The 12,702-nt window shown below is 38.4% G+C and overlaps 1 protein-coding gene across 6 annotated transcripts in view; it reads left to right on the top strand.

The window, feature by feature from the left end:
- Positions 1-12,702, top strand: part of ALMS1 (ALMS1 centrosome and basal body associated protein) — a 229,555-nt gene that overhangs the window by 87,848 nt on the left and 129,005 nt on the right. The gene's annotated exons all lie outside the window — the stretch shown is intronic.

The raw sequence follows: 12,702 nt of genomic DNA, 5'->3' as shown, positions 1-12,702 counted from the left end.
TGTACAACATAGGGATTTAACAAGTTTAAATGTTATGCTATGCTCATCACAAGTATAGCTACCATCTGTCACCATATGTTATTACAGTGTCATTGACTATATTCCATATGCTGTACCTTTTATTCTTGTGACTTAATTCATTCCATAACTGGAAGCTAGTATCTCCTACCCCTCTTCATTCTGGCAACTATGAGTTTGTTCTCTGTGTTTATATGTCTGACTGCTTTTTGTTTATTCATTAATTTGTTTATTTTTAGATTCCACATGTGAGTGAAACCATATGGTATTTATCTTTTTCAGCCTGACTTATTTCAGTTAGCATAATACCATCTTGGTCTGTCCATGTTGTAAAGAATGGCATGATCTTGTCCATTTTTGTGGCTGCCTAATACTCGACTGTGGGTGTGTGTACACACACCACTTCTTCCTTATCCACTCGTCTATCAATGGATTTTTAGGTTGCTTGCATATCTGGGCTGTTGTAAATACTGCACTAAACATAGGGGTGCCTATATCTTTTCAAATTAGTGTTTCTATATTCTTTGGGTAAAGATTCAGTAGTGGAGTTATGGATCATATGGTAATTCTTAATTTTTTAAGGAACCTCTATACTCTTTTCTACAGTGGCTGCACCAATTTGCGTTCCCACCAGTAGTTCCCTTTTCTCCACATCCTTGCCAACATTTGTTGTTTCTTGTGTTTTTGATTTTAGCCATTCTGACAGGTATCTAGTAATATCTCCGTATGGTTTAAATTTGCATTTTCCTGATGATTAATGATGGTGAGTATCTTTTCATGTGTTTGCTGGCCATTTGTATGTCTTCTTTGGAAAAAATGGCTATTTAAGTCCTCTGCCTATTTTTTAATTGTATTATTTGTTTTTTGTGTTGAATTGTATGTGTTCTTTATATTTTTTGGATATTAACCCCTTATCAGCTATGTCATTTGCAACTATCTTCTCCTATTCAGTAGGTGATTTTATTTGTTTTGTTGATGGTTTCCTTAGCTGTGTAAAATCTATATTTTGGTGTCATCTCAATAGTTTAATTTTGCTTTTATTTCCCTTGCCAGAGGAGACATATCTAGAAAAATGTTTCTATGGCCAGTGTCAAAGAAATTACTGCCTGTGTTTTCTTCTAGGAATTTTATGGTTTAGGTCTAACAATTAGGTCTTTAGTCCATTTTGAGTTTATCTTTGTGAATGGTATAAGAGTGTTTCAGTTTGATTTTTTTACCTGTGGCTGTCCAGTTTTTCCAACATCAGTTGTTGAAGAAATTGTCTTTTCTCCATTGGATACTCTGGCCTTCTTTGTTACAGATTAATTGACCTTGAAAGCACAGATTTATTTCTGGACTCTCTATTCTGTTCTATTTATCTGTGTGTGTCTTTTTTGTGCCAGTACCACACTGTTTTGATTAGCATAGCTTTGTACTATATCTTGAGATCTGGGATTGTGATACCTCCAGCTTTGTTCTTTTTCAAGATTGATTTGGCTATTTGGGGTCTTTTGTGGTTACATGTAAATTTTAGGATTGTTCTAGTTCTATGAAAAATATTATTGGTATTTTGATAGGGATTGCATTAAATCTGTAAATTGCTTTGGGTAATATGGACATTTTAACAGTATTGGTACGTCTGATCTATGAATATGGAATACCTTTCCATTTGTGTCATCTTCACTTTCTTTCAGTGTTTTTATAGCTTTCAGAATTTGGGTCTTGGGTAAGCAGAGAAGTAGGGGGACTGGGATGTTCCTTCTCCCTCAAACACAACTGTATTGAGGTCAGAACACTTGGAACACCCAGGAACTCAATCTTGGGAGTGACAAAAATCTCCACAGGCGGACGGAGACAGCTTGGTGGGACAGACGTGCATGTAGAATTGGGGGTGATAAAACAGCATAGGCATGGAGAGGAGGGAACACCTTCTGTGGAGAGACAAAAGGAAGAGAAAGACAGAGAGGCTGAGGATTGTGGTATTGTGTTTGTACAAGAGAAAAACCTCTCTGGACCATGGACTGGGGAAAGAGAAATATGGAGAGTGCCAGTTTCTACTTTGCAAACAGCCTTAGGAACTGAAGATTGGAGCTTTCAAAAGTGCATGAATTTCTCGGGACTGAAGCCTCTGCCTAGTGGGGAGGGAGGCAGCCCTAGGGCGTGGTAGTGATCTCAGGGGCACACTGGGAGAGAACAGTCCCCTTGCTTGAATACTGTGTGAAGAGGGTTTATTGCCCCCACAACGGGCACCAGCCAAAAGCCCTTTATCAGCAAGGCGGAGTGCCCCTACACCAGAACAGAATGCATGTGGTTCAGGGTCCCTTAAAACATCGGGTTTTGAATCCCAGCTGAGTGCCTAGGAGGCACGGGAGAACAGTGGAGGTGGGACCCACTTATACCAAACTGTGCCTCTCTGTGCCTGCTAACTGCTTATCTACCTGACACAGACTGACACTGAATAAACCAGATGGCCTCTCCTCCTGACCAGCACAGCCACCGGTCCCAGGCACCAACAGACAACTCTCCTGTGGTTTTGTATGTTAGTCATTCTCTTTTTTTTCCCCTCTTCTTCTTTTTCTTTCTACCATCTTCTTTTTTTTTTCCTTTGGAAACAGGCTCATAGTTTCTGATTTGATTTTATATATTTTTTTCTTTCTTTCTTTCTTTCTTTCTTTCTTTCTTTCTTTCTTTCTTTCTTTCATCAAGCATTTTTTACTCTATTCTTTTTACACCTTTTCTGTATCTCCTTTATTTTCCTCTCTCTCTCTGGATTAAGCCTTATAGTTTCTTTGATTCTCTGCTTGTCTTTTTTTTTTTTTTTTTTTTTTTTTCCCCTTTCATTTTTCTCTTTGTATGGGATCAGGTTCTTTGCCCTTTTCTTTTTTTCAAGGTTGCTTCAACAAACAAATCAAAACACACCTGATTGAAGGTCCAAACGATCCACTACTATGAGCAAGGAGGGGCTTTGTAGAGGACTGACCAGTGGGATAGAGCAGCCAGATATGCAGCAATAGAGGGCATTCAACATGCTCCAAAAACACATCCTGAAATGTCAGGGCCTTTTTAATATAGTAGTACTCACAGGTGCAGGACACGTAACAGAGTATTAAAGCACGTAAAAGACAGAAGCCTAGCCAAAATGATGAAATGGAAAAATTCTCCTCAAAAGAAATTTTGGGAAGAAATGACAGAATTGCTCCAAAAAGATATAAACACTATATCTGAATGAGAATTTAGAATAACAGTCATAAGATAATAGCTGGGCTTGACAAAAGCATAGAAGAGAATCTGTTGCTACAGAGATCAAAGACCTAAGACATAGTCATGAGGAATTAAATGTTATAAATGAGATGCACAATAAACTAGATACAGCGACAGCAAGGATGGAAGAAGTAGAGGAGAGAATTGGTGAAATAGAAGATAAAATTATAGAAAATGATGAATCTGAAAAAAAGAGGGAAAGGAAATTACTAGATCACAAGGAGAATTAGAGACCTAAGTGATCCAATGAAACGAAATAATATTTGTATCATAGGAGTTCCAGAAAAAGAAGAGAGAAAGGGGCAGAAGGTTTTATTTGAACAAATAATAGCTGAGAACTTAACTTCCCTGATCTGGCAAAGGAAATAGGCATCCAAGTCTAAGAGGCACAGAGAATTCCCTTCAAAATCAACAGAAACAGGTCAACACCATGACATATCATAGTGAAACTGGCAAAATACAAGATAAAGAGAGAATTCTGAAAGCAGCTTCAGGACAAATATGGTCCTTAACCTACAAGGGTAGTCACGTAAGGGTAGTAGCAGACCTGTCCACTGAAACTTGGCAGGCCAGAAGAGAGTGGTAGGAAATATTCAATGTGATGAATAGGAAAAATATGCAGTGAAGACTCTTTTATCCAGCAAGGCTGTCATTCAGAAAAGAAGGAGAGATAAAGGCTTTCCCAGACAGACAAAACCTAAAAGAGTTCATGACCACTAACCCAGCCCTGCAGGAGATCCTGAGAGGGACTCTTTGAGTGGAAAGCAGCAAAGACTGCAAAGGACCAGACTCATCACCACAAGTACAAAACCTACAGATAACACAATGACACTAAATTCATATCTTTCAATAATTACTCTGAATGTAAATGGACTAAATACCCCAACCAAAAGATGTAGGGTATCAGAATGGATAAAAAAAAAAAAACAACAAGATCCATCTCTATGCTGCCTACAAGAGACTCATTTTAGACTTGAGGACACCTGGGAATTGAAAGTGAGGGGGTGGAGAACCATCTATCATGCTAATAGATGTCAAAACCAGAGTAGCCATACTTATATCAGACAAACTAGATTTTGAACCAAAGACTGTAACAAGAGATGATGAAGGGCATTACATCATAATTAAGGGGTCTATCAAGAAGAGCTAACAATTATAAATGCTTATGTCCCCAGTGTGGGAGCATCCAAATATATAAATCAGTTAATCACAAACATAAATATATAGATAATACTGTGACTGCAGGGACTTTAATATTCCACTTACAGCAATGGACAGATCATCTAGGCAAAAAACCAATAAGGAAACAGTGGCTCTGAATGACCCATTGGGCCTGATGGATTTATCAGATATATTCAGAACTTTTCATCCAAAAGCAGCAGAATACACATTCTTCTCTATTGCACATGGAACATTCTCCAAAACAGATCACATGCTGAGTCACAAAACAGCCCTCAACAAATATAAAAGGATTGAGATCATAACCATGCATATTTTCAGATCACAATGCTATGAAACTTGAAATCAACCACAAGAAAAAATTTGGAAAGCCCCGAAATACATGGAGATTAAAGAACATCTTACTGAAGAATGAACTGGGTAACCAGGAAATTAAAGAAGAAATTTAAAAATATATGGAAATAAATGAAAATGAAAACACGACAGTCCAAATCCTTTTGGGGTGCAGCAAAGGCAGTCCTAATAGGAAAATACATTGCAGTTCAGGCCTACCTCAAGAAGCAAGAAAGGTCCCAAATACACAACCTAACTTCACACCTAAAGGAACTAGAAAGGCAGCAACAAAGCCCGAAGCCGGCAGAAGAAGAGAAATAATAAGGATTAGAGCAGAAATAAACAATACAGAATCCAAAACGGTAGTAGAACAGATCAATGAGTCTAAGAGCTGGTTTTTTGAAAGAATAGACAAAATTGATAAACCCCTAGCCAGACTTCTCAAAAAGAAAAGAGAGAGGACCCAAATAGATAAAATCATAAACGAAAGAGGAGAGATCACAGCAACACCAGAGAAATACAAATAATTATTAGAGACACTATGAAAAATTATATGCCAACAAACTGGGCAATTTGGAGGAAATGGACAAGTTCCTAGACAGTCACACATTACCAAAGTGGGAAGAAATAGAAAATTTGACTAGACCCATACTCAGTGAAGAAATTGAATTGGTTATCAAAAATCTCCCAACAAATAAGAGTCTTGGACCAGATGGCTTCCCAGGGGAATTCCAACAGACATTTAAAGCAGAGTTAATACCTATTCTTCTCAAGCTATTCCAAAAATTAGAAATGGAAGGGAAGCTTCTGGACTCATTCTATGAAGCCAGCATTACCTTGATTCCCAAACCAAAGACCCCACTAAAAAGGTGAATTACAGGCCAATATCCCTGGTGAACGTGGATGTAAAAATTCTCAAAAGATACTAGCAAATCAAATTCAACAGTATATTAAAATTACTCACCATCAAGTGGGATTCATTCCTGGGCTGCAAGGCTGGGTTCAGTATTCACAAATCAATCAATGTGATACATCACATTAATAGAAGAAAGGATAAGAACCATATGATCTTGTCAATAGATGCAGAAAAGGCATTTGACAAAATACAGCATCCTTTCTTAATAAAAACCCTCAAGAAAGTTGCATATAAGGAACATATATGAAAGGCCCACGGCTAATATCCTCAGTGGGAAAAAACTGATAGTTTTCCCTGTGAGATCAACAACACAACAGGATGTCCACTTTCAACCACTGTTGTTCAACGCAGTGTTGGAAGTCCTAGCCAATTAGACAACAAACAAAAGGCATCCAAATTGGCGAAGAAGAAGTGAAACTTTCACTCTTTGCCGGTTACATGATATTCTACATGAAAACCTGAAAGACTCCACCAAAAAACTGCTAAAGCTGATACATAAATTCAGCAAAGTCACAGGTTATAAAATCAATGTACAGAAATTGGTTGCATTTCTGTACGCCAATAATGAAGCAACAGAAAGAGGTATCAAAGAATCGATCCCATTTGCAATTGCACCAAGAACCATAAGATACCTAGGAATAAACCTAACTAAAGAGGTAAGAGATCTGTATACTGAAAAGTATACAAAGGTTATGAAAGAAATTGAAGAAGCCACAAAGAAATGGAAAAACATTCCATGCTTGTGGATTAGAAGAACAAATATTGTTGAATTGTCTATACTATCCAAAGCAATCTACGTGTTCAGTGCAATCCCAATCAAAATAGTACCAGCATTCTTCACAGAGCTAGAACAAACAATTCTAAACTTTGTATGGAACCAGAAAAGACCCTGCATAGCCAAAGTAATGTTGAAAAAGCAAAGCAAAACTGGAGGCATCACAGCCCCAGACTTTAGCCTATATTACAAAGTTGTAATCAAGACGGTATGCTTTGGGCACAAAAACAGACACATAGACCAGTGCAATAGAATAGAAAACCCAGAAATGGACCTATAAGTGTATGGCCAACTAATCTTCAACAAAGCAGGAAAGAGTATCCGGTGGAAAAAAAGACAGTCTCTTTAGCAAATGATGTTGGGAGAACTGGACAGTAACATGCAGAAGAATGAAACTGGACCATTTTATTACAGGATATATAAAAATAAACTCAAAATGGACGAAAGACTTAAATGTGAGACAGGAAACCATCAAGATCCTACAGAAGAAAACAGGCAGCAACCTCTTTGGTCGCAGCAACTTCTTACTTGACATGTCTCCGAAGGCAAGGGAAAGAAAAACAAAAATGAACTATTGGGACTCTGTCAAGATAAAAAGCTTCTGCACAGGGAAGGAAACAGTCAGCAAAACTAAAAGGCAACCTGTGGAATGGGAGAAGATACTTGCAAATGACATTGGATAAAGGTTTAGTATCAGAAATCTATAAAGAACTTACAAACACGACACCTGAAAAACTATCCAGTAATGAAAAGGGCAGAACACATGAACAGACACGTTTCCAAAGATATCAGATAGCAAACAGACACATGAAAAGATGCTCAACATCACTCATCATCAGGGAAATAGAAATCAAAACCACACTGAGATACCACCTCACACCAGTCAGAGTGGCTAAAATTAACAACTCAGGAAACCACAGATGTTGGCAAGGATGTAGGGAAAGGGAAGCACTTTTGCACTGTTAGTGGGAATGGAAACTGGTGCTGCCACTCTGGAAGACAGTTTGGAGGTTCTTCAAAAAATTACGAATAGAATTATCCTATGACCCAGCAGAGTATGCAGGAGTGCTGATTCAAAAGGGCATGCACACCAATGTTTACAGCAGCGCTATCAGCAATATTCAAATTATGGAAAGAGCCCAAATGTCCATCAACTAATGAATGGATTAAGATAATCTGGCGTGTACACACACATACACACACACACACACACACACACACGCACAATGGAATACTACTCAGTGATGAAAAAGAATGAAATCTTACCATTTGCAACAACATGGATGGAAGTGGGGGGTATCATGTTAAACAAAATAAGTCAGTCAGAAAGATACACGATTTCACTCCTGTAGAATTTGAGAAACTTAACAGATGATCATAGAGGAAGGGAAGGAAAAATAAGATACAAGCAGAGAGGGAGGCAAACCATAAAAGACTCTTAAATACAGAGAACAAACTGAGGGTTGATGGGGTGGAGAAAATGGGTGATGGCCATTGAGGAGGGTACTTATTGGGATGAGCACTGGGTGTTCTATGTAAGTGATAAATCACGGGAATCTACTCTTGAAGTCCTGACAATAAAAAAATAAAAAGAATTCAGGTCTTAATTACACCTCCTTGGTTAAGGTTAATCCTAGGAATTTTATTAATTTTTGTACAATTATAAATAGGATTGTTTTCTTAATATCTCTTTCTGCTACTTCATTATTAGCATGTAGAAATGGAACAGATTTCTGTATATTAATTCTGTGTCCTGTGACTTTACAGAATTCATTTTTCAGTTCTAGTAGTTGTTTTGTGGAGTCTTTAGGATATTATGTCTCTGCAAATAGTGGAGGTTTTACTTTTTCCTTATCAGTTAGAAACCTTTTATTTCCTTTTCTTGTATGATTTACTGTGGCTAGGACTTATGTACTAGGTTGCACTGGTGAGAGTGGATATCCTTATCTTGTTCCTGAACTTAGGGGAGAAGCTCTGTTTTTTACCATTGAGTATGATGGTATAGCTGTGGCTTTTTTTTTTTTTTTTTTTTTTTGAGGTATGTTCTCTCAACCTGCCTTTTTAAGAGTTTTTATCATGAATGGATGTTGTACTTTATCAATTTTTTGTGTGTGAATTTATTGAGATGCTCATACTGGTTTTATTCTTTCTCTTGTTAATATGGTGGTACTAAACAATGAATGGGTCAACCAAGAAGTCAAAGAAGAAATAAAAAAAATACATGGAGACAAATGAAAGTGAAAACACAGTGGACCAAAACCTTTGGGATATAGCAAAAACAGTTCTCAGAGGGAAGATTATAGCAATATAGGCATACTTCCAGAAGCAAGAAAAATCTCAAATAACCTAACCTTACACCTAAAGATCTAGAAAAAGAACAAAGTCCAGAGCCAGAGGAAGGAAGGAAGTAACAATTAGAGTAGGAGTAAATGTGGGGTGCCTGGGTGGCTCAGTCGGTTAAGCATCCGACTTTGGCTCAGGTCATGATCTCACGGTTCATGAGTTCAAGCCTCGCATCAGGTTGTGTGCTGACAGCTCAGAGCACGGAGTACAGAGCCTGGAGCACAGAGCCTGGAGCCTGCTTCTTATTCTGCATCTGCTCTTCTTTCTGCCCCTCCCCCACTGGTGCTCTGTCTCTCCTGCTCTCTCTCAAAGATAAATGAACATTAAAAAAAATAAAAAACAAAAAAAAAGGGGTAAAAAAACAGAAGTGATCAGTGAAACCAGGAGCTGTCAAAAAATTAACAAAATTGGGGGGCGCCTGGGTGGCGCAGTCGGTTAAGCGTCCGACTTCAGCCAGGTCACGATCTCGCGGTCCGTGAGTTCGAGCCCCGCGTCAGGCTCTGGGCTGATGGCTCGGAGCCTGGAGCCTGTTTCCGATTCTGTGTCTCCCTCTCTCTCTGCCCCTTCCCCGTTCATGCTCTGTCTCTCTCTGTCCCAAAAATAAATAACAAACGTTGAAAAAAAAAATTTAAAAAAAAATTAACAAAATTGATAAACCTTTAGTGAGACTTATCAAGAAAAGAAGAGAGAGAGGACTCAAATAAATAAAATTAGAAATGAAGGAGGGAAAATAACAACCAACACTGCAGAAATACAAAGGATTACAAGAATATTATTAAAAACTATATGCCAACAAATGGGACAACGTGGAAGAAATGGATAAATTCCTTAGAAACATATCCCCTTTCAAAACTGAATCAGGAAAAAGAAGAAAATTTGAACAGACCAATTAGTAGTAATGAAATTGAATCAGTAATAAACTCTCAACAAACAAAAGCCCAGGACCAGATGGCTTCACAGGTAGAATTCTACCAAACATTTAAACATTTAAAGAAGAGTTAATAATCTATTCTCAAATTGTTCCAAAAAATAGAAGTGGAAGGCAACTTCCAGATTCATTCTACGATGCCAGCATTACTTTGATACCAAATCATTTAAAGACATTATGAAAAAAGAATACTGTAGGCCAGTATCTCTGATTAACATAGATGCAAAAATCTTCAACAAAATCTTAGCAACCTGAATCTAACAATACATTAAAAAGTCACCATGATCAAGTGGGATTTATTCCTGGGATATGAGGCTGGCTCCATATTTGCAAATCAATCAATGTGATTCATCACATTAACATGCAAAAGGATAAAAACCATTTGATCATCTCAGTAGATGTAAAAGAATCATAATTTTAATTTGCATTTTCTTAATGTTAATGGTGTTGGACCTGTTATTGTGCCCCTGTTTTCCCATCTCTTTTCTATTCATTGAAAAGTTTGGTTTTTGCCTATTTTTCTAATTGAGTTGTCTGTTTTGTTTTTGTTTTTGGTAAGCTGTTGAGAGTTGAGATGTCTTTATACATTTTAGATACAAGTCTTTCATTGGTTATGAGATTTGCAAAATTTTCTTCCAGCCTAAAGATGGGAGAGAGAGGGGCATGTCATTGCTGGAATGGGAAAGTACAGTCTCCCTGTGTGGTCTCCACAGGGACTGATACCACAGGAAGTGGTAACTCATTACCAGATATTAGGGTAAAAATAATTCCTGGGCTCCTGCTTGGTCATCTCTGTACCTTGGCTTGGATGTTGGGGTGACTTGTAATTGCTTAGCAAGAGTAGAGGTTTAGGCTCCTCACTTGGCTTTTGCTGGTGTCACAGAGGCAGTCTTTTTTCTGTGGTGATTGGCTGGAATAGAGCAGTTATGGCCTAAAAGTTTTCTGTCTTGCTAGACTTCACCTTTACTGTTCCCCCCCCTCCAATGTTTATTCACTTTTTGAGAGACAGAGACAGAGTGTGAGCAGAGCAGGAGTAGAGAGAGAGGGAGACACAGAATCCGAAGCAGTCTCCAGGTTCTAAGCTGTCAGCACAGAGTCCGACGCAGGGCCTGAACTCAAACCGGGAGATCATGACCTGAGCTGAAGTCAGATGCTTAACCGACTGAGCCACCCAGGCGCCCCCCTTTACTGTTTTTTTTTTAGCTAATGAGAGTGGGTTTTTATTAGAGCCTTTTTCTATGCCCTTTGCTCCTATGTTGCTGGCTTCTTCAGCTCCCAAATCTGGAATATATGATGTAAAAAGTAAATCCAGGGATTGCATTACCATGTCATTCCTTAGGTCCCAAAATCCCTGTCTTCTCTACATCTTTCAGATTATTCTTTTTTTTTTTTTTAATGTTTGTTTATTTTTGAGAGAGAGAGTGTGTGGAACAGAGCACAAGCAGGAGAGAGGCAGAGAGAGAGGGAGACACAGAATCCGAAGTAGGCTCCAAGCTCTGAGCTGTCAGCACAGAGCCTGATGCCGGGCTCAAACCCATGAACCACGAGATCATGGGCCAAAGTCAGACGCTTAATCAACTAAGCCACCCAGGCACCCCTGTATCTTTCAGGTTATTCTTAAGTTTGTTTTATATATAATGTCTAGGACTTTTAGTTATGCTTATCAAATGGAATAGGGAAAAGTACAACTACTCCATTACATCAGAAGTGGCAGCAGAGGTGCCTGGGCGCTCAGTCAGTTGTGTCCTACTCTTCCATTTCAGCTCATGTCATGATCTCATGGTTCATGAGATTGAGTCCCACGTCGGGCTCTCTGCTGACAGCATGGAGCTTGCTTGTGATTTTTCTCTCTGCTCCTCCCTGGTCTCTTTCCCTTTCTCTCAAAATAAACATAAAAAAAAATGGCAGCATAATTTAAGGTATTTTAATTTGAAATCAAATGTAGCTGTTATCATCAAATAGGATTCTAAGTAATGATTTTATAGGTAAAGCACAGAAATCTCAAATTTTATATTTATGGTAGCTTTAGATTCTGATCGTGTAGCCTAGGAAGAAGTACTAGTTCTTTTCCGTTTCTTAGGAATATTCGTTTCCTTATTCTTTTTGGTAAAAAGTATCTGTAGTGAAGAGACCCAAATATACAATGGTCAAATAAGATAGAATTGTATTTTTCCTTTATATGATAGTCTAGGGCAGGAAAGGGAGCTCTGCTCTTTGAAGTTATCCAAAGACCCAGACTCGCTTGGCAGCTGAGCCATTTTTACACATGGCTTCTGATTGTTTTAGATACTATCATTTTTAGGTGGCAAGAGTAAATGGTGATGGTAGTAATGGTGGTAGTAAGGGAATGTGGAGGTCAAGAATTTGCTTTTCTTTTTTATTTTATTTTTTAATTTTATTTTTAAGAGAGAGAGAGAGAGAGAGAGAGAGCAAGCAGGGGAGGGGCAGAAAGAGAGGGAGACACAGAATCCAAAGCAGTCTCCAAAGCTGTCAGCACAGAGCCCAATGCTAGGCTCAAATTCACGGACCACAAGCTCATGCCCTGAGCCGAGGTCAGATGCTTAACTGACTGAGCTACCCAGGAGCCCCAAGAATTTGGTTTTCTAAAGACAGGAAGCAGAAGTTATACTTAACTACTTTTGCTCATATCCTATTGGCCTAAACCTAGTCATATGGTCTCACCTAGCTACAAAGGAAAGTGGAAAGGTCTCTAGTTTTGTGGCCATGTGACCAGCACATGGTTACGGTAAGGGACTTCTGTTACTAAAAGAAAAATGGTGAGAATACTGGGGGACAATTGAGGGTTTTATATTTGTTACTTTAGTGAAACATTTTTTACAAGAAATTAACTGTGTCGTCCTAATTATCATGAGCTATTTTATTCTATAGTTAACTGTCTTTTTTTGTTGTATTCTTGTTTTATTGTAAAGATCAACAGGACCTTTGTGGTCCGTCTTAGCCTGGATATAT

The sequence above is a fragment of the Panthera onca genome, chromosome A3 (assembly GCF_046562875.1).
Source record: "Panthera onca isolate mPanOnc1 chromosome A3, mPanOnc1 haplotype 2, whole genome shotgun sequence".
Classification (NCBI taxonomy): domain Eukaryota; kingdom Metazoa; phylum Chordata; class Mammalia; order Carnivora; family Felidae; genus Panthera; species Panthera onca.
The sequence above is the reverse complement of the archived record's forward strand: the minus strand, read 5'-3'. Positions and strand labels throughout refer to the sequence as shown.